At 39.4% G+C, this 25090-nt stretch overlaps 1 non-coding gene across 1 annotated transcript; it reads right to left on the minus strand.

Moving 5' to 3' along the window:
* Positions 1-24174: 24174 nt before the first annotated feature.
* TRNAF-GAA lies at positions 24175-24247 on the minus strand. Its single transcript has one exon. It is a non-coding gene; the product is annotated as a tRNA-Phe (tRNA).
* Between the last annotated feature and the right edge of the window lie 843 nt (positions 24248-25090).

The following is a 25090-nucleotide window of genomic DNA, read 5'->3' on the forward strand; positions in this document are numbered from 1 at the left end:
CTAGGCCATGCTGTTCTCCAGCATTTCTTCTAAATTTTAGAAGTCTCACGTTACAGTGGGTGGAAACCTTCGGACAGCCTAACTCCTTAAGGCAAATAGGGATTTAAAGTTAGATCCTCAAAATTCTAATCCTCACCCTGTCATCCTGTTCATAATGGAAATTGTATTCTACTCATCCAGAATATTCTACTAAGAAGTCAATGAAAAAGCATCCCCTTGGATGAAATCTTTCTAGTCTAATCCCTACATCCATACCATTCTTCCTTTGCTAATCTTCCCCTTCCCTTGGTCATATCCTCTTCTACAGCTACTTCACCTCTTTCAGTATCACAGCAGGATCATGCAGGGGTTCTATTTAGCTGGAATTCTGCAGCTGCCATTTTAATGTTGTGGGGCTGGGAGGGGGGATGAATAAAGGGAGGAAGTCAGGGTGAGGCAGAAAGGAGTGAGAAAAGAAGAAGGGATGGTTTAGTCAGGGGAGGCCTCTTCTCCATGCTAATCCAAGCCTCCTGGCACTTTCTCCTCATTGCCATGTCACCTTAGCCAACAGCAACATAGTGGAGGATTATTTAAAGCCCCAATCCCTGCCCTTGCTTCACTCCAACCATTTTCCAAGACCTGGAATATCATTAAAAAGAGATTATCACCACTCCGTATCTTAAAAACATCATAAAAACCAATGGCAGAGATAAGAAGAGATTTTTTTTTTTAGAATTACAATCACAATGGACAAGCTACATTTTTTATTCTCCCTCTAGCATCTCAAACCCTCGCATTCCTTATTGTTTTTAAGGTGCAGCTGTCCTCAGATTGATTCATCTAACATAATTCAGAAAATCATCACCCTGCAAATCTCACTGACCTCAACCATGTCATAAACCACAGACACTAAATGTTTAATTGTTTTTTGTTGTTGCCATTAGTAACTCGATGGCACATAAGCAATGAGGTAGGCTTAACGTTCTTTAGAATGGCCTTGTCTCTTTTAGCACATCTTTGTTTCTGGACCTCATATTGCAAATCTGATAATTTTCTTTCTTTGCAGCTCACAGATCAGCACTATTGAGGCTGTGGTTAACAACAGAATGGCTATCATCTGATTTTAAATCATTTTGTACTCATAATACAAATTGTATGCAAAATTAGCTAGATTCCCCTCTTCCAACTAGACTGTAAGATCGTTATGGGTAGGGAATGTTTCTGGTAATTCTTTTCCATTGTACTCTCCCAAGCACTTAATACAGTGCTCTGCACATAGTAAACTCTCAATAAATACTATGGCTTTATTGATTGATTCCAACATTTGTGATACCAGGGTGCTTTGACCACCTGCACCTCCCCTCCTCTTGTACTCTACTTGAAAAGGCTCCCATCTGGTTAATGTGGTGAACTGATCCCTGGGTGTGGATAATCTCTGGATCCACTGGCCCCGCACCGCTCTGTGACTGCCACAGAAATGGGCAGACCAGTGATTGATCATTTGCCAATTTGTCACCTGGAGTGTGCGGTAGTAGCCTTCCTGACCTGAGTTAAACCCTGGGAATTGTGCTGAAGAGCACTGGAAGACCTTCTCTCAGTCCTCTGAGTTCCTCTCTGGAGCTCCTGATGGCCAGCTTCTCCTTATGTAGCAGAAAGAAAGAGAGAAGTCTGGGCCTTTTATCTAGAAATAAGCAGGAACTCTCATTATCCCAATTGATACTACTTCTAACTGGATAGTCAATATTTCTCTGTCTTCCCCATTAAGGATGGAAGGTCTTTGTGACCACTTTCTGTTGTATTTCTCAAGTGTTTAATGATTTCAGTACTGCTTAATGAAAACAGTGTGGCCTAGGGGATAGAACACGAGTCTGGAAGTCAGAAAGACATGGGTTCTAATCCTAGCTCCTCCACGTGTCTGCTGTGTGACCTTGGGAAAGTCACTTAAATTCTCTAAACCTGTTACCTCATCTGTAAAATGGGGACTAAGATTGTGAATCCCATGTGGGACAAGGATGGGACTGTGTCCAACCTGATTTGCTTGTATGCACCCCAGTGCTTACTACAATTCCTGGCAAATAGTAAGTGCTTAACAAATACCATAATTATTATTTTTTACATTCAGTAGGCACTCATATACCATTATTTTGGAGACTGTTTCTAAGTTGCCCCTGGGAATTCTTTCCCAGGGCTCTACACACAGTAAGCACCTAATAAATGCTATTGCTACTACTGTCCTAGAAGTTGGTACAGTGCTCCTCACGTAGTAAATGCTCAATAGAAGTAATTGATTAGTTGCTACTAACTCTGGTATGCGAAAGCCTTACTATAGTTCTCTGCATATAGTAGGCACTCAATAAATACTGTTAAGTGATTGGTTTTGTATTGTTCTCACCCTTTGAAATTGCCTTTAAATAAACAAAACTAAATCAGTGGAATAATAATACTTTTTCCTTAAAACCTTTGCTTCCAAATAGTGAGATTCTGCTTGGAATTCCTAAGATGGACTTTGTAGCCTCTGGTTCAGATGCAGTTTAGGAGCATGCACCACCAAACAGGGCCTTTCATCATCGGACAGCCAATCCATCCTATTCTTTGGCATTCAAGGTTTTAAACTGCCTCGGTGACCTTTTCAAATGTAATTATTCTCATTCCTGAGGAAAGGTTCTGTAGGTATTAGACAGATGAATGGATGTGCCCTTATCCCTGACGTGGAGAGCAAATATGATCAATATGAATATTCTGGTTGTCTTTTATTCCCTGGCTAGGTTTGGCATTGCGAATACCACTTATCTCAATGCTTTATTGTTTCCTTCGAAATTCTGAGTACCACATGCATCCTTAGAAGCAATATACTGTTCAAAATCCCTTAGGGCCGAGCTCCGTAAAGGGGTCAGATATGGGCAGAGGAGTTGGAGGATAACAAGTAGAACACTGGTTCTGAAACCAACTGGAAGGAGCTTAAGGAGATGGGCAGTTGTCTTGAGTACAGTAAAGAGACCTAGTAGAGTGGACCCTCCACTAGACTGTAGGTTCTAAAAGGTAGGAATCATATCTGCTTTCTCTATTGTACTCTTCTAAGCACTTAATACAGTATACTGCACACAATAAGTGCTCAGTAAATACCAGTGATTGGAATTTAGCCAGAAAGATGTCATTAAGTGATCTGATGAGGCTGATGATTGACTGAAAAACTTAATGGGTTTTCTTTTTTATCTGGAGTTTTCTTGTTCGGCTCCTTTTTTTACTTTGGGTTTTTCCCTAGATTCATGCTAAATGTGCTCTGTTCAACCTTAGCTATTGTTTACACTAAACCAGTTTGCTACAATTATTGGAAATCTCACCATCTGATGACCTTGCTCCCCAAAACACATATCCTAGTAGTCCTGGAGGGGAATGTAACCTTCCTCCCCCCTCCTCCCTTTCCCTTCACCATTTTTGTATCTTTGAAGCGAATCAATTTGCTGTAAATCAATATGCTATGAAGGTGCAGTTGATTTTGTCTGACCAATGTTAGAAGCAAGATACTCTCTGTTGGTTAGGTAGACTGTATGGCAGTTAAATCAATTGTATGGTTTATTCTATTTGTAAGTATTTTAATGCTATTGTTTTTATGGCTTCTCCTTTAAAGCTCCTTGTAGGGCTCTTCATAAGCAGGGAATGTGCCTCAGTGCTTCTGTTATACTTTCCCAAGTGCTTAGCACAGTACTCTGTCAGGCCGTGAAGTTCCTTTCATTAAATCCTGTTTAATTTGTTTAATAATAATTGTAGCACCTAAACACTTACTATGTGTTTACCACTGTTCTGAGTGTTTGGATAGATACAAGATGATCAGGTTGGACACAGTTCCTACCTCTCATAAGGCTCAGAGTTTTAAGTAGGAGGGAGAAGAGGTACTGAATCCCCATTTCACAGATGAGGAAACTGAGGGACAGAGAAATTTAACTGATTTATCTTTGTGGGTAAGTAGCAGAGCTGGGATTTGAACTCAGGTCCTTTGAATCCTGGGCCTGTGCTCTTCCCACTAGGCCATGCTGCTTTCCAGAACAGCACTTCAATCATTAGTATTGACTAAGCTCTTACTAAGGCAGAATGCTGTTCGGAGGATGTGAGAGAGACTGGCAGGATGTATAGGCAATATTCATGCCTTCCAGGAGTTCTGGACACATAGTAAGTAGTCAATAAATACCTTGTCCAACTGACTACACACCCTAAGAAAATCAGGTATTTTTAGCAGTACTTTGGATGGCTTAGTAAATCGCCCATCTGTGTGTTTTGGACATCCAGATTTCAATGTCTACCCTGTTTCTGATTTGCACATTCAATTCTGGTTTTCCTCTTTTGAACATGTTATTCTAATGTTGAGACTATTTTTGTATACCTTAATGCTGCTTTATTTTGAAAACTGATCGGCTTCTGTCACTTTGGCATTTTTCATTTCACAGACTATTTAGGAGAAAAGTTTCTTCAGCCATGGTATAATTCAGGAAAGATTTTAGCTATTGAAAAAAAACCAACATAGGTGAATTGTTGACATCATGCAATTCCTGGGAAGCAAAACAATTGACATCAAAGTATGTTTCAATAATTTGAGTCTGGAAATTGAAGTGAAATAGCATGTCGTCCAACCTCAATTTAATTTTATGTACTTTAGCTTTCTGGTTATGTTCTTACAAATGATAGATCCTTCCTGCATGTGGTTTTAAATCTTCCAAGAAAATCCATTTAATTTCTGTCACAGCTAAATCTATTTTCAGTGACTTATATATGAGACAGGTATTCAATTTAGGTTGCTGGCTACTAGTTGATTTTTCTTAAAACAAATTTTCAATATTGTTCTTAGTAAAGGAAATCCTTCCTCTAAATGAATTCATCTTTAAGCCTTCTTCTAAAACTTCTTTGAAGATAAGCCTGCTGTGAATATCTTCTATTCACTTATGTGCAGATGTTTTCACTTCAGTTGAAAAACAATGAAGAAAAATGATTTTAGTTGCTCTTCAAAAGATGAAATTCATCATGCAAATTACAGCTATTAAAGTTTTAGGAAATTTACCAACAGCTAAATTTTCCACATTTTATAATTACCACAGCTTAATTTTTCAAGAAAAGCTACCAATGGAACGTTTTGAGTCTCAAGAAAATCCCAATTATTATTCTGAAACTTATAAAATAGGAAGATTTAAATCAAGTGAAAGTGCAAAGGTCCATTATTTTTCTGAGTGGAAACTGAAATCAGTAAAGATGACCCTTTAAAATTTAGTTTAATGGATTTGGAAAACATAATTTAGGTGAGACTACTTTTATTTTTGCTAGAGCTCACTTTAGAAACCAAGAGAATCCATTGAATAGGGCCTAGAGTCAAGCTTTAAAGAGTAACTGCTTTACTATTATTTTTCTTTCCTTAGGGTCTAGTATAGTGTCCACTACAACATAAGTGCTTGGCAAGTACTACTGAGTGAACTCTACTGACTGCGCCTCATTGGACCCAAAGAAAGCACCTCAAACATGGTGGTTTGATTATTTTAAACTGGAGGAAAGATGTTACCTAGATTAGGCAATGACCTCAGATTTGCCATGAACAGGGAATTTGTTTTGGATCCCATTGCTAATGTTGTCTCTGAATCCAAAGGATGGTAAATATTCTCTACTCATTTGTCAGTGAGGAAGAATATGTTGACTGCCCTGTAGCCAGCACAGGGTTTATAAAACCCTTGAGGGCAAGGAGCAGAGCTCATTTTGGGCAGGGAACATGTCTACCAACTCTGTTTATACTTTCCCAGGTGCAGTGCTCTGCACACAGTAAGTGCTCAATACATATGATTGATTTTGGCTTGATTGTATTCTCCCAACTGTATTCAGTTCTCTGTATGCAATCTATTCTATTGATGAAGTCTGTTACACAGCATCACTCTGGGTGATCTATACTTAAGCAGGGATGTAGTAATTTTAGATGTGTCTTGGAGGATGAGGTGAAATCAGCACTATAAACATCTGTACTGGGGAGGGAACTCTCCACTTCAGGGGGAAACACAGAATGCTCTCTCTTCTTCCATTCTACCATCCTTGAGGATGCATTTTTGTTCCCCTAGGAGATCCAGGCTTCATTGTGAATAACATTTTTATCTCCATGTAAAGCGATTTCGCAGTTTGCAACATTGAAATGCTCCATACGGTTTTTCTCCCTCTAATTTGTTAACGTCTGCCTTGTTTCATCTGTCCCAGAAGAGCTTAACTCAGGAGACATGGCTGAGCTCTTGTAGGCTCAGTGGCAAGTTATCAAGGTCAGTTCCATCTTCCTGTTACCATGGTGATCACAGTAGAAATAGATAACATGGCAACACCATCTTTCCACCTATTCTAAAAGCTTAGTTCTTGACTCTGTTTGAGCTCTTTTGGAATGGAGCTGAGATAAAAAAGGAGCTAACATCAAGCTGTAAGAGAGTGACTGTACAAAACCTATAGATTTATCAAAGAACTTGTTGTATTAGCTCCTTGCCAAAGACAGATTTTTCACCTTTGAGAAATGAATCTTGGTCCCTCTCTAGGTCAACTATAAATCCTTCATAAAAAGAACATTAATATGAATTCTAAAATGGGATGGTAATGTATGTAAAGGGCCCGTTATGGTTACCGTCGACTGGACTGAATGCACTGGATTGAAATTCTGTTCAGCACATCTTAGCATGTCATTATGGGGAGTTTTTTAAACATCAATGTGACCAAGCAATGACTATGAAAAGCTATTCTTTTTTTCCATTGCTGATTTTATCTTTCCCTATAACTGTGCTCACATGAGCACAAATTGATTAAGGCAGCAAAGGTGGCTTGTTCCAGGCACTTTACTAAGCAACGGGGAAGATACGAGCTACAGATTTGCCCAAAATCACTCAGCAGAAAAATGGCAAAGCTGGAATTAGAAGCCAGGTCCTCTGCCTCCAGGCTTATGCTTTTTCCACTAGGCCATGCTACTGCTTCAGTTTCTTTAAGCAGTGAAAGTCAGTTTCTAGTAAACATTTAATTTTAAATGATTGCAATGGGTCCCTCATGCAGGTCTAATGCCAGGAAAATACTGTCATCCAATCCTGTCACCTTGCTTCAAACAACTTTGAAAAGGTTCCATGGAAGAGTTAACATCATAGCTATAATTCTATTTATTCTGATAGTATTGACACCTGTCTACTTGTTTTGTTGTCTGTCTCCCCCTTCTAGACTGTGAGGCTGTAGTTGGGTAGGGACAGTCTCTATATGTTGCTGATTTGTACTTCCCAAGCTTTTAGTACAGTGCTCTGCACATAGTAAGCACTCAGTAAATACGATTGAATGAAAGAATGAATGTTATATCCATGCTATGATAACTAAGGTAACTGGTCCCCTTATTCTGCTATTGTGATCTATTCAAATCATGTCTTTTTTTAAAATGTCATGTGTCTAGGAAAAAGTATGACATGATTTTGTATGTTTTAACTAGAAAAGCTCAGGAAATTAGGGAATCAGTCTATCAATCAATCATATTTATTGAGAGTTTATTGTGTGCAAAGCACATACTAAGCTCTTGGGAGAGGACAGTATACCAGAGTTGGTAGATAGATTGCCTGCTCACAAGGGCCTTACATCTTCCGGGACAATTTTAAGTCACTTTCGTTTCTCATGGGTAGGCAAACATATTGAGGAACACCAACCTGTCAAAGAAGATGTGAGATTTTTGAAGCTATTTTTCTTCCTCTGTGGAATATGCTTAAAGCTGCTGAGGTTTTGAAGATTTTTTAATGGTATTGGTTAAGTAGTTACTATGTGCTAGGCATTCTACTAAGCACTGGGTTTAATACAAGCTAATCAAGTTGGACACAGTCCATGTCTCACGTGGAACTCAGTCTTAATTCCCATTTTATAAGGGAGGTAACAGGCACAGAGAAGTTAAGTGCCTTGCTCAAGGTCACACAGCAGGCAAGATGGTGCAGCCAGGATTAGAGCCCAGGTCCTTCTGACTCCTAGGCCGAGACTGTATCCACTAGACCACACTGCTCCTGTTGTTCCATAGGGAGCACAAAAAGATGTCACCTGTTTGCCTGCAGTTGGTCCTGTTGATGTTTATCTTTGATCCAGTGATGATCAGGGGGTCGGGGGAGAGATTACTCTTCCCTTTTCATCCCCTGGACTCTGCTCTTGGACTTGAAGAGCCCCCAGGCAGCTAGAGATAAATCTGCAAAGGAGATACCAGCTGGGGAAATTGTAGCAAACTCTGTTCAGGGTTGGTCTAAGTGGTTCAGGATTACCAAGATAACTCTGTCACCTAATCAAGATTCAAAGTGCAGGGGCTTCATTCAGAAAGAAACAATGACTTCTGGATAACATATATGAAAAAAGTCTTTTTAGAGTATTAAAAGGATCATATGAAAACCATACAGGAAAAAATCCTCAAAGCTGCAAACTGCCCAAAGATTTCTACAGTGCAACTAGTGAAACCCATTTTTCCTTCTTGCTTCCTTTTTGGCTCTCACTCAATAGTTTCTCCAAGTATGCTTGAAATATTTTGTGAGTTTTCTTCTACCACACATGGATAATGTTTAGAACATGCACTAGGCCTGCAAAACACTCATTTTGGATTATAGAATATTCAGGTCACCGTTTGTAGCCCATAGATCTAAAATTCCCGCTAAGGCACTCATTATCTGACCTCAGTGAGGGCAGGTTTTTGATCTACTTAATGTGTTTCAAGTTTTCAGATACTTTCCATTAGAGACCTGTTCTGACATGACTGATTCCTCTGTAGAGGCAATAATCAACACACATTTACATGAGACTGGGAATAATTTGTTTTGATATTGCCCATTTAAGCTTTTCTAAAGCCAAATTCAAACCAGTTGACATTGGCTACTTCAGATGACATTATAATGAGTTGGAGAGCATCTGGAAATTTCCAAAGGCATGTTATTGATAGTAAAATAGTGATCTATAGCTGGAGTCGGTGGACCATAAATTTCCACTTCTTCAGCAGCATGGTGTAGTGGATAGAGCACGGGCTTCGGAGTCAGAGGTTGTGGGTTCTAATTCTGCCTTCACCACTTGTCTGCTGTGTGACCTTGGTCAAGTCACTTCACTTCTCTGTGCCTCAGTTACCTCATCTGTAAAACGGGGATTGAGACTCTGAGCCCCATGTGGGACAAGGGACTGTGTCCAACCCATTTTGCTTGTATCTATTCCAGCACTTAGTAAAGTGCCTGGCACATAGTAAGTGCTTAACAAAGACCATAATTATTATTATTTTCTAGGAAACTGTGTGGTCAAATTCAAATTCTTACCCACCAAAGAAGGTAACAATATACAATTTTGTGGTCACTTTTTGTTACTAGGCATCTTAAGTATACATCTTTCTTTGAGTTTGAAGATGACTCTACCAGCAGATATGATCAATGTTTATGTATTTGACAATCCTGCCCTATCATTCCCATGTGAATCCTTTTACTGCACTTCTGCATTTTATTACCCACCATGCCTGGTGCCACTTTCATTTCTATCTCTTGATATCATAGCCTTTCTGCAGTGTCTTTTCTGAGATGGTCATCCAATTTTTAATTGTTTCGGTCCACTTCTCTAGTCCTTCCTCCTTGTTCAAAGTCTTCCCTGAAATTAATTGGCTGTGCTTCATCTGATGTCTTCAGGTAAGTAATTGATAGGCAGGTAACCCAAATTAGCATCCCCTGTGAGAGGTGTCATGAGGAGTTTTCCCTGTTCTAGGTCTGGGATACCCCCCTCAATTTCTTTAGGCAAGGCTAGCCTGGGTTGGACAGTGAGCTAGCAGCAGCCTCTCCCCAGTGTTAGAACAGTTCTGAAGACAGGCATCAGTCCACAGGGCTCAATCTTTAGAACCACAGTTCACAATTTACTCGTTTTGAAATATGCTTACCAGAAAAAAAATCCTCTAAGATTTTATCAGTTTTTGAAGCATAGATCACCAGATTTGCCCATAACAGGCCTACCTGTGGGATAATAAAGATGTAAATTCCCTGAGATATGCAGAAAAACTGAAAGTATCCACTGAATAGGTGATATTATATCATCCAGCTTTCATATTAAAACAGCTTTGATAGAAAACCATAGGGCCTGATTGCTGCTAAATAGTACTGAATCTTCTTAGAACAGTGCTCTGGCACTTAGAACAGTGCTTGGCACATAGTAAGCGCTTAACAAATACCATCATTATTATTGCACGTGCCCATTACCTCCATTATGAAGATCATTGTTTAGTATCATCAGTCTCATCACAGATGTGTTAAAACAGGGATGATTCTGAATCCCATTGCCATTGTAGTTTAGAGCCCTGTTTGGTTGAAGCAAGCTCTAAGGTGGGTTTTTTTGTGATAAAGTATTTAATAAAAGTAAGACAAAGAGTCACTGGAGACCTCTGCAGCTCCTTTGCCCTTTGAAATATATTATTTGTCTGAAAGCTATTACATTAATGCTCCCATCTAGTAAAAACTCTAATTTAGCCTCTAGAAGGCAAAGGATTTCAGTGGATCTTTAAAACTTTCTTTTATCTTCATTCAAGAGTCTGGGCAAGACCTGCTATAAAATGTTCCCTCTCCATGCGTAAGGCAGTAATGGCAGTAATTCAATAGTCCAAGAATGGTTTTTTGCCTGTCAAACAAAGATCAATGATTCACCCATGCTGAGAAGATATCATTAACTCTCTCCATTTCAGCCCACCCCCGTGCAAAGATGGGGATAAATTATAATTAGCTCACTACAGTGTTAGTGGGCCTACTTCTCAGTGATGTTGAACCATAGGCTTTATGGACACCTAATCAGTCTTTACCAGACACATGGAAATGAACTGCTAGGCCAATCTGAGAGGGGCCAGAGGGGCCAATTGACTAAAGATCCTAAGCACTCTCACCCCCTCATTGTACCCTCATTAATTGATGGTTTAATCACATTTTCTGGTTCTTCAGATTGTCAAAAGGATCATTGGAACCTTGATAATGAATTCAGGGGAAAAAATGAGTAGTGAACTCATTATTTGGGGGAAATTTCTATTAGAGACATGATAATGATCTATATTTGCATTGTGAAGACATTGGTGAAGCCAAGGTCAATTTGCAAAGAGCAGTTCTAAGTGTTCTGGGCCACAAATGTCCAGATCAATTTGGAAATTTGGTAACTCCTAGAATCTTTAAAGTGCACATTAGCCTAGCATATGCCCATGGAAACACCATTATCTAACAAAATTAAAATGAATTCATTCCCTTTTACCTTTCAGGAATACTAAAAGGATGTACATAGCCTCTTCTATTTGGTAGGTTTCGTTGTCAGACAGCTCTGTAGAGTGCTTAGATCGATATCTATTTTTCACTCATGTTCTTGAAGAAACGTCCAAAACATAAGACAAACTGGGGAACATGATTAAAGTGTATTTACCAGGCTCCCAGTGGGAGTTTTGACTGTTTTGATGGTGTAAATTCCCTATGCCAATAAACAAGTATGAAACAAATGCTGGGCAAGAGAGAACTTGTCCCAGATCATCTAGACTCTGAAAGGAAGGACTTTAACTGGAATACCCTGGATTAGGAGGGTCAGAGATGGAGCAGTAGTTTCAATCAAACTCAAGGGCTTTCTCATTCATTCATTCATTCAATCGTATTTATTGAGCACTTACTGCATGCAGAGCACTGTACTAAGCGCTTGGGAAGTACAAGTTGGCAACATATAGAGACGGTCCCTACCCAACAGTGGGCTCACAGTCTAGAAAGAGAAAATTAGAGAATCTGTGGTATGGCCCAGGTTCTTCCTTTTCAGAAACTGTTCAGTCAATAACCTTTCATGGTACTTTGGGTCAGGGGCTATAATTCCTTCTATCAGAAAATATATCAGGTTCATTGAGGATGGAATTATAAACCAAAACCATGTTTTCTTTGACATTGGTTTTAAAAAATCTACCTGTATTTTTAAAACTGGTTCTGCTGACTTACCTGCTGTGTATGTAGCCTTGGGATGTCACTTAATTTTTCAGTTCCTCATTTTCCTCATCTGTAAAATGCAGATAAAATGACTGTTCTACCTTCCTCTTGGACTGTGAGCCCCATGTAGGATGGGGAGTATGTCCTACCTGTTTATCTTGTTAACTAACTCAGAGCTTAGTATAGCATTTGGCTCAGAGTAAGCACTTTAATTCCACAGTTGTTGTTACAATTATTGTTACTATGAAATCTACTTTTTATTTTTAAACCATAGCTTCACTTGAAATCCAGGCAGATTAGTAAAATGAAAATATATTAAATAGTAAATATTGCATATGCTTCTGTGCCTTATTTGTTAAAAATGATTATACATTATTGATTCATTTCTGAGTGGAATAAGAGGAAACAAATTGAGAGGCAGGATGCCATTCTTCATTTGTGAAAGCTCAAATTATAGAGATTAAAGATGTTTTCATCTTTCTAGCCACTTCTCATTCAAGCAAAGTGTTCTCCTGTATTGTCCGGTTTAGCAATTGGAGTGTATAGCTCCCCAAAATAAATTTAACAATCTACGTTAAATTCCAATAATGGAATTAGATAAAACCTGGCAAAGGGAAATACATGTTTCTATATTAGAAACATGAATAGTATATGATTTCAACTGGACTTTAAAGGATGATGGCAACAAGTGGGTTTATTTCTGTCCAATTGCATTTAAAACAGAAAATGCGTAAGTTAATGCCTTGTTGGTCAATTATAACTATTTCAGATTATAACTACTATGTAAACCTTCCATGGTTTCTAAATTGTTTTGGCATTTATAAATGAGGAAGATTTTTACATCATTTCCTCAAGTGTAGCAACTTGGCAACTTTAGATATTATGGCAGTACCAAAAAATTGGGTTAGTTTGGGTGTTTTAATCTTAACCCATTTCTGTAGTTCCCTTTCTTAAAGTAAAGCCAACTTACAAAACATGTTGCAGAAATTGCCAAAATAGGAGCTGTGATTTGTGTATAAACATGAAAAAAGTGGATAGAGTTTGGGAGAAAAGAAATATAATTTCAAAGAATCTCATGATAACAAAAGATTATATTATTAGGCATCAGCAGAGTGGATTATATGATTGTGGAAGAGAAGGGCTGATGTGTCTAAGAGTATTTTGCCTTGTGAGATCCATCAGTGGTAATTATGGAGCACTTAGTGTGAGACAAGCACTGTACTAAGCACTTGGGAGAGTACATTGCAACAGAGTTGGTAGACACATGGTCTATTACAGGCAGTCTTCTGGAGAAAATGATTATTTGTACAGAGAAATACCTGTTTTCTATAATGCATTGAAAATAGCCAGTTGAAATGAATATCCCTGGGTCATTAGCAAGAAGTTCCCAAATAATTTTTTCTTAAGAAAGGTCTTCCTAATAGTACCCATTTGTACAATCAATTTTATTTAGTGAGCACCGTCAACTGTTGATTTTGCTGGCCTGGGTAGATTGTAATCTCTTCAAGGATCCTGGGACCTGCCTAAGTATGGTGTGTTGCATACAACTACAACTTAGTGAATATTAGTCCTACTACTTGAGGATAGGTTCTGACTCTCTTAAATACTGTTGAGTGAATGACTAAATGGGGGCAAACTCTTTAAAGATCCAGTTAAGAGACCTAGATTTTCCTGAAACCACTTACCTCCATGACTGCAGAGGGCAGGCACATTTTATGAAATGATTTTTCTATGCAAAATTGCATTTTGGACCCAAATTTTTTCCAGGGAAAGTGGTAACATGAACATATATCTAAAACGAGTCTGGGCAGACTAAACAAAAGGTTTGGCACCAGGCATCACTGCTAACATTATTAATTTTCCATTTTATAAACCTAATTGAAATCATAGCCTGCTATCAAATTTACTAGATTGTTGGCAAGCAAAACAAAGCCTTTAAAATGATGCCACAAATCCAGTAGATGCTGTTCAATAATTATGGTATTATGCACTATTATGGCATTTGTTAAGTGCTTACTATGTGCCAGGCACTGTTCTAAGCACTGAGATACAATCTGATTACCTTGTATCTGCAAAGTGCTCACGATCTTAATCTCCATTTTACAGATGAGGTAACTGAGGCCCAGAGAGGTGAAGTTACTTGCCCAAGGTCACGTAGCAGAGAAGTGGTGGATCTGAGATTAGAACCCAGGTCCTTCTGGCTCCCAGGCCCAAGCTCTATCCAGTGGAGTATGCTGCTTCTCTGAGTAATTGCTTCATACGCGTTAAGTGCAGTCGTAGAAATAATGTAAGGTGATCAGACACAGAGCCTGGGCCAAATTGGCCTCATAATCTATGATATAGGGAGAGCTGGTTTTCTTCCCATATCAACTCATTATGGCTACCATTACCTTCTAAAAATGCAAGGCCAACATCACCACTTCAAAAAATACACAAATCCATTTCTCATTACTTTGGATTGTTCTTGTTTTCTAACCTGATGTTACCTGAAGTTTCCCATGAAGCCAATACCAACCGTTGTTACAATCAATGAAAGCTTGTTTTACACCAACCCCAGATTCAGACTCTTGCCACAATCAATTGATTTTCTCAAATAAGGTATAGGGTTCCGAGTACCAATTTACTTCATTTTCAGATGTAGAAATAAAGGACATTTAGGTAACGCGTGATGGGATGAGAGGTTGTCCTTAAATCCATTCTAAATTTGGGCATTTGTTGCTCGAACCACTGCTGTTCAGAATTTGCTTTCTACTCTAAGGTAGGCAAATCAACTTAATTTGGGGCAATCAGAAGATGGAGTCTTGGGTCACTGTTTACAACTTTTCTTAAGAGTGGATGCTTTCCGCAACTATCAAATTTGGCCCCGTCAACTCTTACTTGTGTTCTCTCTTAGGCAAATCTGAGCTATGTGTAATAATAATAGTTGTGGTATTGGTTAAGTGCTTGCTTACTATGTGCCAGGCACTGTACTAAGCCCTGGGGTGGAAATCGGGCTGGATACAGTCCCTTTCTCAATCCCCATTTTACTGATGAGGTAACAGAGACACAGAGAAGTGAAATGAATTGCTCAAGGAGCTGGGATTAGAACCTATGACCTTCTGACTCCAAGGCCTGTGCTCTAACCACTACTCTATGCATCTAAAACCACTGCCAACAGAAACCTGGTGTTTTCTGCTTCCAGACTTCTGCTCGTGGGGCCCTCATGCACTATGAGTTGTGTGGCATATGGGCCACTGATGACTAAAGTGGTCAGGTATCCTGCTTTGAGATGCACTTTTGAGGATTCTGTCCTGCCTCCCAGAAAGATTATATGACAAAGCAGAAACCTTCAATGACCACGGCAGAAGTCATGGCTGCAGTTGCCGCCCTCCCTGGTGCTGTTGAAGGATTGTGGGTGAGATTGTCTAGCACTGCTGGTAATAATAATAATAATTGTGGTATTTTTTAATCACTATGTGTCAGGCACCATACTAAGTGCTGGAGTAAATACAAGGTAATCAGGCTGGACAGAGTCTGAATCCCAGGCACATGCTCTTTCTATTAGGCCACACAGTTTAATAAATAACACCGACCTGGAAAATGCTGTTCAAATATTGAGAGGAAAAAAGTTGTAATTTGAATTGGGGAATCCTCAGAACAAGGCAATATTTAAAAATTAAGATGATTTCTAAAATTACATTTTGAGAAAAATTAATAATAATAATGATGATGGTATTTGTTAAGAGCTTACTATATGCCAAGCACTGTTCTAAGCACTGGGGGGGGGGATACAAAGTAATCAGGTTGTCCCACATGGGGCTCAGAGTCTTAATCCCCATTTTGCAGATGAGGGAACTGAGGCCCAGAGAAGTGAAGTGACTTGCCCAAAGTCCCACAACTGACAAGTGGCAGAGTCAGGATTAGAACCCATGACCTCTGACTCCTAAACCTGTGCTCTTTCCACTGAACCACGCTGCTTCTCTGAATTAAGAAGTCATCACAATCAAAGGGTTAGTATTCTCCTTTGGTAATCACTTAATGTCCAAAATTATTATGTGGGAATAGAAAATCATTCAAAAGGGCACATTTAACATGTAGATTTAAAAAATAGAGATCATTACTTTGTAGAACAGATACTGGATGCAATCCTGCAATAATGATTTTAACATGCATTTTCATTGCCCACACTTACTGTAAGTCTTCAAAGACTTTTGCACATAATACTAGTATAGTCCATCAATAATTCAGGAAGCAAAACCTGGCTTGATTCTTGAGGGAAAGAAGTAGCTACTAGACAGCTTCAAAAAAGTGCAGATTTGCAAAGCAATTCATGTTTTATGATACCCTGGAGATTAAAAGATGGGCAAATAGAGTTAGAAAGGACTATAAAAGTGTTTATTGGAATGAATGTCAAAAGATCAAAAATTATTCTGCGACAGAAAGGTCAGTGTGATTGAAATCCAGAATACATCCTGAAATTCCTGAGGTAGCAGTGTTTGTTCTCTAGAGAACGACCTTGGAAACAGGCTTGCAGGGGTGATTCACAAATGACAACTTTGAACTGTGACATCACACCTATCCAAAATGCCATTCACAGTGTCAAAGCAGGCTGGAAGAGCAGTGAAGAAGAGAAGCATTTTTATAAAGTCATTAGCAATGAAATAGTTGGTAGCATGGGAATGTAGTTCTAGGCTGTTTATTAAATGGGCAAGGAGACTGTGACCTACTGGAGAGTCAGAAGACCCAGGTTCTAGTCTCAGCCCCACCATCGGTTAGCTGTGTGACTGCAGGAAAGCCCCTTAACCTCTCTGTGCCTCAGATTTCTCATTTGTAAAATAGATAATATTTGTCTCTGCTCATCCAATTAGGGATATCGTGAGGAGAGAATGACCTAATTTTTCATGGTATCCATTAAGCACTTTCTGTGTCAAGCACTCAGGCACTGTTCTAAGCACTGGGGTAGGTACAAGTTAATCAAGTTATGCTCACAGCCTAAGTAGGAGGGAGAACAGGTATTTAATCCCTATTTTACAAATGAGGATGTAAAGGTCCTTTGAAAAATTGAAAAACACTCAACAAATTCAATGAAGCATTATGGCAAACATGATTTCTTGAAAACATACCAATCTAGAAGAGAAGAGGAAGAGGGAAATAACTTGTTGGGAGGGGTGGAGGGAGAGAAAACTATATGTAAAACATAACTGAGTGCTCAGTGAGGTCTTTTAACTGTTCTTTGGCATATGCTAATCAATCAGTCACTGGTATTCACTGAACACTTTCTGTATGCAGAGCACTATACGGTCAATCAGTAGTATTTATTGAGCATGTATTGCACAAAGCACTTGGGAGAGTACAATAAAATAGAGTTAGTAGAAAAGATCCTTGAAATCAGTGAGCTTGTAATCTAGTGGAGGAGTTTAGTAAACTATTGGGTATGGGATTTATTTCCACCTTTAAGTGAAAAAAACACAGTAATAAATGCATGATTGGACACAAGATAATTAGAGTAGACATGACTCCCTCCCACCAAAAGTCAACGATTCAATGATGATGATTTTTGATGGTATTTGTTAAGCAGTTACTCTGTGCCAGGTACTGTACAAGCTACTTGGGTTGAACACAGTCCATGTCCCACATGAGGCTCACAGTATAATACGCTTGGCATATCTGATCTGTTCTAATGCTTGCAATGCTATATCATAGGGAGTTGAGACTAGTCTTCACTGAGTCTTTCAAATGTTTTCTTTGCCCCATTCAGCAGTTATTTGGGGACCCAAAATCCTAATGTCCACAGTGTATGAAATTGAAAGCAAAGTGGCTTAGTGGAAAAGAGCATGGGACTGGGAATCAGAGGACCTGGGTTCTAGTTTCAGATCTGCCACATACCTGCTGTGTGACTTTGGGTCACTTGACTTCTCTGAAAGCATCCTCTAGACTCTAAGCTCCTTATGGACAGGGAACGTGGCTGCTAATTCCTTTGTACTGTATTCTCCCAAGCACTTAGTAGAATGCACTGCACATAGCATGAGCTCAATGAATGCTATTGATTGTTTGATTATCTGTGCCTCAATTCCCTCATCTGCAAAATAGGGATTCAATACCTGTTCTCCTCTTACTAAGATGTGAGCCCCATGTGGGAGCCAAGTATCTTGTATCTACCCCAGAACTTAGTAGAGTGCTTGGCACCTAGTAAGTGCTTAACAAATACCACCACAATTATGAATTAGGTATGGATGTATGTCAAAAAACCTTAAATAAATCAGGCACTGCCTTAACCCAGAAAGGCTGAATGTCAAAATTATTAAGTTTAATGCCCAATTAATTATTACTGGATTGAATGCTTTACACTGAAGAAGATGAAAAAGAAGGTAAAGACAACCCACCTAAATGTTCAAAACCTCTTTCCTACCTTATTGTTCATGGACAGAGTCTTTTACCTTTATTTCTGCAAAGCAGGATGCTAATCATCACCTGTCAGAATGTTTAATTTTCGGTCAATTCGTTGCAAAGAAATGTTTCGTTTTTCACGTGCCAGTTCCATTCTGTCAGACTGCCACCAGGAACAAAGACCATTTTAACCGCTTCAGAGAGCCAGCAGGTGTTAGGATATAACAGGTCTTCATATGTTCCCCACATTTTGCTTTTTAGTGACATAACTGCCTTGCATCTATGTGCACATCACAGACTTTAGGGCAGAGTTGGGTCCACTGGGCAATGGGGCCAACAGGGCTGGATTGGTCGAGGTAGGTGCCTGGATGGATCAAGAAGTGGAGCTAGAGCAGCGAAGCAAGCAGAAGCCAGTGGGAGCATTCAAAGAAATCCAGAATCAGGCTGGGGAGATGGAGGCAGGCTAAGACCGTTGGCAAGGAGATCAGAGAGAGCCAGCATGGTGGTGTTTGTGTATGGAGGCAGACCTGCACAGATGGTCTGGCAAGCAAAGCTCATAGAATAAGTGAGTTGCGGGGACAGCCAAGAGGAAGGACAGTGAAGATGAAGATGGAAGTGTGCAGGGGACTGGAAAGAAAGAGGAAGAGGAGAAAATGAAATACAGGGGGGATGGGGGTAAATGAAGTTGAGGAGAGAGAAAGTAATGGGGTGGGGAAGAAAATGATAAAAAGTTGTTTTTTAAAATAGATTTTTGGAAATTATTGTTATTATCTCACTTCATACACCCAGTAATTTTTTATGGTGCCTGATAAGTGCTTAACTATGTGCCAGGCACTGAACTAAGTGCTGGGGTAGATACAAGCTATTCAGGTTGGACACAATCATATCCCACATGGAGCTCACAGTCTTAATCCCCATTTTACAAATGAGGTAACTGAGGCACAGAGAAGTGAAGTGACTTATCCAAGGTCACACAGCAGACAGAGGGTGGAGCCAGATTAGAACGCGGGTCCTCCTGACTTTCAGACGCATGCTCCTTCTACTAGGCCACGCTGTCCTCTATGTTCAGTGAAACCATTTTGTGGTTAATTTACAAAATGCCTCTTTCACAGAGACAGCTTAAAATATACTGCTTTTCTGGAGACCAGTCTCTTCATGTACTAAAAATGGTAACAAGGGAATTTAGAGGGAATCTGTCTCCAAACTCTGGTCTGACATCTTGCACAACAAAGTCTATTAGCTAACCACACCAGAGAAACAGACTCCATCAATGCCACATTACTTATTTGCATAGTAAAGTAAAATCTGTAGTGAAATTTGCCTGTGGGCAAACTTGGGACTGAGAAGGCCAATGAAGGACCCACAGCTCCAACCACAATATGCACACATAAAAACTGTGTCTCATATTGTGCTGTCATTTTGATGTTTTCAGTACCTGTGGCTGCTTTAAATGACAATGATGATGTTTGGGACTTAAAATAGAGCTATTATTTATTTGCATATTTAAAAAAATACATGCGAGAAGGTGAGGATTGACTGGTAAAACCTCATGCCAAGTAAATTTTGCACTGAAGTTCTCAGGTTCAAACCTCTATTTAAATCTTAGCCCCTCTCTGGCTGCTCATTCTCAATCTCTTTCGCAGGCTCCTCCTCTGCCTCCAGCCCCCACCCTCAACTGTGGGGGTTCCTCAAGGTTCAGTTCTGTGTTCCTTTATATTCTCTGTTTACACTCAACCCCTTGGAGAGCTCATTTGTTCCATGGCTTCAACCACCATCTCTATGCTGATGATTCCCAAATCTACCTCTCCAGCCCTGAATTCTTTTCTCTGCAGTCTCACATGTCCTCCTGCCTTCAGAACATCTCTACTTGAATGTTCCACTGACACCTCAAATTTAACATTTCCAAAATAAACCCCATCTTTCCCTGACTTTCCTGTTGCTGTAGATAGTACCACCACCCTCCCTGTCTCACAAGCCAGTAACCTTGATGTTATCCTCGCCTCATCTTTCTCATTCAAACTGTCACCAAATCTTGTCAGTTCAACCTTCACAACATTGCTAAAATCTGCCTTTTCCTCTCCATCTAAACTGCTACCACATTAATCCAGCAGTGCTGTGGAGCTGTACACTCTTAGTAATGACATTTATCAAAGGATGTGCTAAACTCTGGCATAGATGCAAATATTAAAGAAAACTGTCTAACCCAAATGGGGTTTACAGTCTCAGTGCAGACAAATAAATAAGAGTAACTATCACAATGGATGGCCAAATACAATGGCGGAGTCAACAGACCAAGACAAAATCTCTTTTGTTTTGGTACGAAAAACCCCATATGAGCAAGTAGAATGTAAAATCCTTCCAAACAGTAGAGATGTAGTGTGTACTTGGTGATGATACAACATATCAATTTTGGGAACCTTTTATTCATTCAGTGGAAATTTGACCTACTTAGATTTTTCAGTTTTGTATTCCCAAAGATTAATCTCTTGCAGTTTTGGCATGTTCCAATTGAATTTGAATGGCTTCTCCGTGGCTGTTCTTTATGCTAAAAAAAAATCTTTGAGGATTTTTCATCTGTCAGCATTGAGTGAACTTGATTTTTTTTTCTACTTTAAGAGTGGAGGCCAAATTGTCCAGCTGTTGTGTCTGGAGAATCAGTCCTTCAGCTGTCCATTTAGCAGATTTGGAGAGAAAGAGAGAGGGTTGGGGCTCAATTTCCCTTTGGTAATAAACTAGCAGTATGACATTAACAACAGTTAGATGATGAGGACTCCAGAGGCAAATATCCATTCTCACTGATAGTGTTTAGGAGCTAAGGAAGTCTGACTGTTCCCACATTTGGGAATAGCTGCTGGACTATATAACTGATCTATTGAATGTCTTCTTTCCAGAAGAACATCAGAAAGTTATTTTTAGATAGCTACCTCATTTTCCCTCGGGTTTCTGGCATCCTGTGTAATCTGAGGAGAGGGCAAAAGAGCCAGAATAACGCAGTTCAGTAGAATTTCCTGGTTCATCTAGCTAAGATCTTGAGAGTTGATGAGACAAAAAAATAAATCATCTTCCAATTTCTGACTTTTAGTAGCATGAACCGCTTTCAGTCAATGTGTAAGATTTTGAGATTTTGTTTTGGTCAAATAAACAAAACTCCAGTTCAAAGTATAAAGTCATTGATTTCAAGTGTTTCATGTATTTTTGAGATAAAGAGCTTTAAACTCTTTCTAATTCAGGGACTTGCCTGATTGTATCTATCCCAATGCTTATCACATAGTAAGCGCTTATCAAATACCACAGTTTATCATGACTATTTTTACGTTTTTACTGAACTTTCTCCATTGAGTTTGTTAGGCTCCTTACTTAATGTCCTTGAAGAGTCTTAAAATGCAAAGGAGCATGATGCAGCACTAAATTCAGCCACACTCTTGCAACCCCAGCTAAATCGAAACATTAAAACAAAACTTCAGACCCCAGCTAAACAATTTCAACCCTCTACAGGTCTTTGATTCCTGGCTATCCCTTTGGCTGTGATTTCTGGTCGAGCATCTCTATAAATGTCTCATGGACTGAGGCCTGAGTTACAGGACAGTGTGGCACCTTCTCAGTGATATCCCTTCTCACTGCATGCTGGATTGCTCTCTGCTTCTCCAAGTGTCCCTTCCTGAGGCGACTGGATGTGCTTCTTTTTGGCCTCTCAATTTTCAATCAATCTTTATAGTAGCATGTCTTTTCTGGCCTCTGGTATTTTGGGTGAGCACTTTTAAAATCGTCACGAGCCTCATTTTAAAGATCTACCCTTTTATGAAGGATTACACGGCAAATTCCAGGTGCCTGGGAGTATGAAGCACCTACTTTCATTCATTCAATCCTGTTTATCGAGCATTTTACTACATGCAGAGTACTGCACAAAGCATTTGGGAGAGCACAACAGATTTATTAAACATTATCCCTACATTCAGGGAGCTTACACCTGAGTGGGGGAAGGGGAATTAAGACACTAAAATAATTTACGGAAAGGAGAAGAAAAAACTGATATGTAGAGTTAGCACTTAATAGGGTATATGAAATACATATGTGCACATAGGAAAAACAAAAGATAAAGGTGGTTGTTAGTCACAAGGGTACTCAGATATACTGAACAGTGTGGCCTAGTGGATAGAGCATGGGCCTGGGAATCAGAAGGACCTGGGTTCTAATCCTGGCTCCTCCACTTGTCTGCTGTGTGACCTTGGGTAAGTCACTTCACTTCTCTGTTCTTCAGTTACCTCATCTGTAAAGTAGGGATTAAGACTGTGAGCCCCATTTGGGACATGGGCTGTATCCAACAAGATTAGCTTGTATCTACCCCAGCACTTATTACAGTGCCTGGCACATAGTAAGTACTTAACAAATACTGCAATTATTATTATTATTGTTAGTATGCAGAGGTGTTCTTCGGGATGAATAGAACCTGAGGAGACCAAAAATTAATCAGGGAAAGTTATCTGGAGGAGATATGATTTCACTAAGGCTTTGACAATGAGACAGCTCTGGTCTACCTGATAGGGAGAGTGTTCCAGACAGGGGGAAAAGATATGAGCAAGAGGTCAGAGATGGGAGAGTTGAGAACAAGGCCCATGGAGAAGGCTAGTTCAAGAGGAACAGAGAGTGCTAGCTGGGGTGTAGTGGGCAGAGTAGGAGGAAGAGAGCTGATTGAGAGCTTTAAAGTTGATGGTTCAGAGATAAGTGGGTCCACTATATGGACACCAGTAGTTGCCATGGAGTCCCTGCCTCATCTCGGTTTTCCCTTTCTCCTCTTTAGTAGCCCTCTCCCAATCCGTCACCTTGATCTACTCTATCTCTGTCCCACCATCTCACCCAGCACAGCTTAGGGGTGCGTGTGTAGGAAGAAGTAGAGGTGACAAAATGTCTAGTTAGGAAAATGGATGGCTGGCTTCATGTTATGGTCAAAGCTAGTCAGGCTATTGGGGGAGAAGAATAAGATGAAGGATTAAACAAAAGGCAGTGAAGGAATTCATGAAAGGCTGAATGATTTCATTCAAGTCTAAGGGGGATGAAGAGTGGTGGCACATTCTAAAGATAGATTTTAGAGATGGATGAAGATACATGTTTTGTGGATGGCACATTTTTATGTATTTATTTTAAGTTTTATTAAGGAAGATGGTGTTAGAAATAATAGACTTGAGAAAGAGAGCCTTTGAAGGACATCAAAAGCCTGGTGAGAGGGGACTATAAGTGAAGAGTCTGGAAGTTAAGGAAAGAGAGAGGGCTAGGTTTGGATCAAGTGCTCTCTGTGCCCATGCATTTCATACTGTGCCAGAAAAGGCAGCACATGAGAGGATGGTAGAACTCAGGTCAGGTTTGTTTTTATTTTTATCTTTGTAAAGCTCTTACTATGTGCTGGGCACTGTACTAAATGCTAGTGTATGTACAAGCTAATCAAATTGGACACAGTCTTCGTCCTAAATAGGATGCAGATTTATAAGGATTTGCAGGCTTAGAGAGGGAAAGGAAAAACTGGGGGTTACAGCAGATTTTTATGGAGCTATTTAGAAAAGCAGAAGGGAAAAGGTAAAGGGGAATGCTGGGAAGCATTTACCTAACTTTAAGATTGATTGATGGATATGGAAAGAGGTAGAGGGACTACTAAGAAGGATTCTGGATTTTGATATGATAATGCTATTTTTAAAGGGTTAAAGGGTGTGTTCAAGTAATCCCTTAGCTAAAGTCTATAAAAGAAAATTCATTCATTCAATTGTATTTATTGAGCACTTACTGTGTGCAAAGCACTGTACTAAACGCTTGGGAAGTACAAGTTGGCAACAAATAGAAACGGTCCCCACCCAACAGTGGGCTCACAATCTAGAAGAAATGCAACACGTGCCGAAACCAGGGAACGAACCAGGGACCTTTAGATATTCAGTCTAAAGCTCTCCCAACTGAGCTATTTCAGCAATTGAAAAGAGGCAATAAAATAATCTGTAAGATTCACGAGGGCAGGGATCATGCCTGCCAATTCAATTGTACTCTCTCAAGTGCTTAATGCAGTTGTCTGTGCATATTGAGTGCTCAATAAATGCCATTGTTTAATTCAGTGATTATAAAGAGGGAGCAGAGACTTTACTGAAACTAAGATATAAGATGGAGTAGGATAAGGAGGTAGAAAACAATATACATTCATCAATAAATATGATTGATTGATTATGTAGTAATGTGGTTTAAAAGTCAGTGCATATAGTACACATTCACAGGCATTAATTTGAAAATAATAAAATGGTAATATTTGTTAAGCACCGTAAGGTTGGATAGAGTTCCTACCCCCATCAGGCTCACATTCTAAGTTGGAGAATGAACAGGTTTTGGAGCCCCATTTTACAAATTAGGAAAGTGAGGCTCAAAGAAGTTAAGTGACTTACCCGTGGTCACACACCAAGCAGGTGAAAATAGCTTGTCCTACAGACAAGGTAATAATCCTAAGGTAATATACTTGGTATTAAAGCTTTGAGAAAGTAAGCTTCAGAATTTAGGCTCTTTAAAAAAGTTGTATTTTTACTTTATTCGTATTGATCTATTTAGTAGGGCATTTACCAAAACATTAATTCATAAAACTGCTATTTAATTGCTATTGATATTTTTGGGTTTTTACTGTGCTTTCTTTGTATTTATTTTGTTTGCAGAAGTTGCCATTGACCTCATCATTGGCTTTTTGCTTTGTTTGAAAAAAATCAGAATTTCTGCCATCCTACAAAATCTTTATCTCTTGGGTAGTTTTCATTTACATTATTTTCTGCTTTTCC

Source organism: Tachyglossus aculeatus, chromosome 14 (genome assembly GCF_015852505.1).
Source record: "Tachyglossus aculeatus isolate mTacAcu1 chromosome 14, mTacAcu1.pri, whole genome shotgun sequence".
NCBI classification, from domain to species: domain Eukaryota; kingdom Metazoa; phylum Chordata; class Mammalia; order Monotremata; family Tachyglossidae; genus Tachyglossus; species Tachyglossus aculeatus.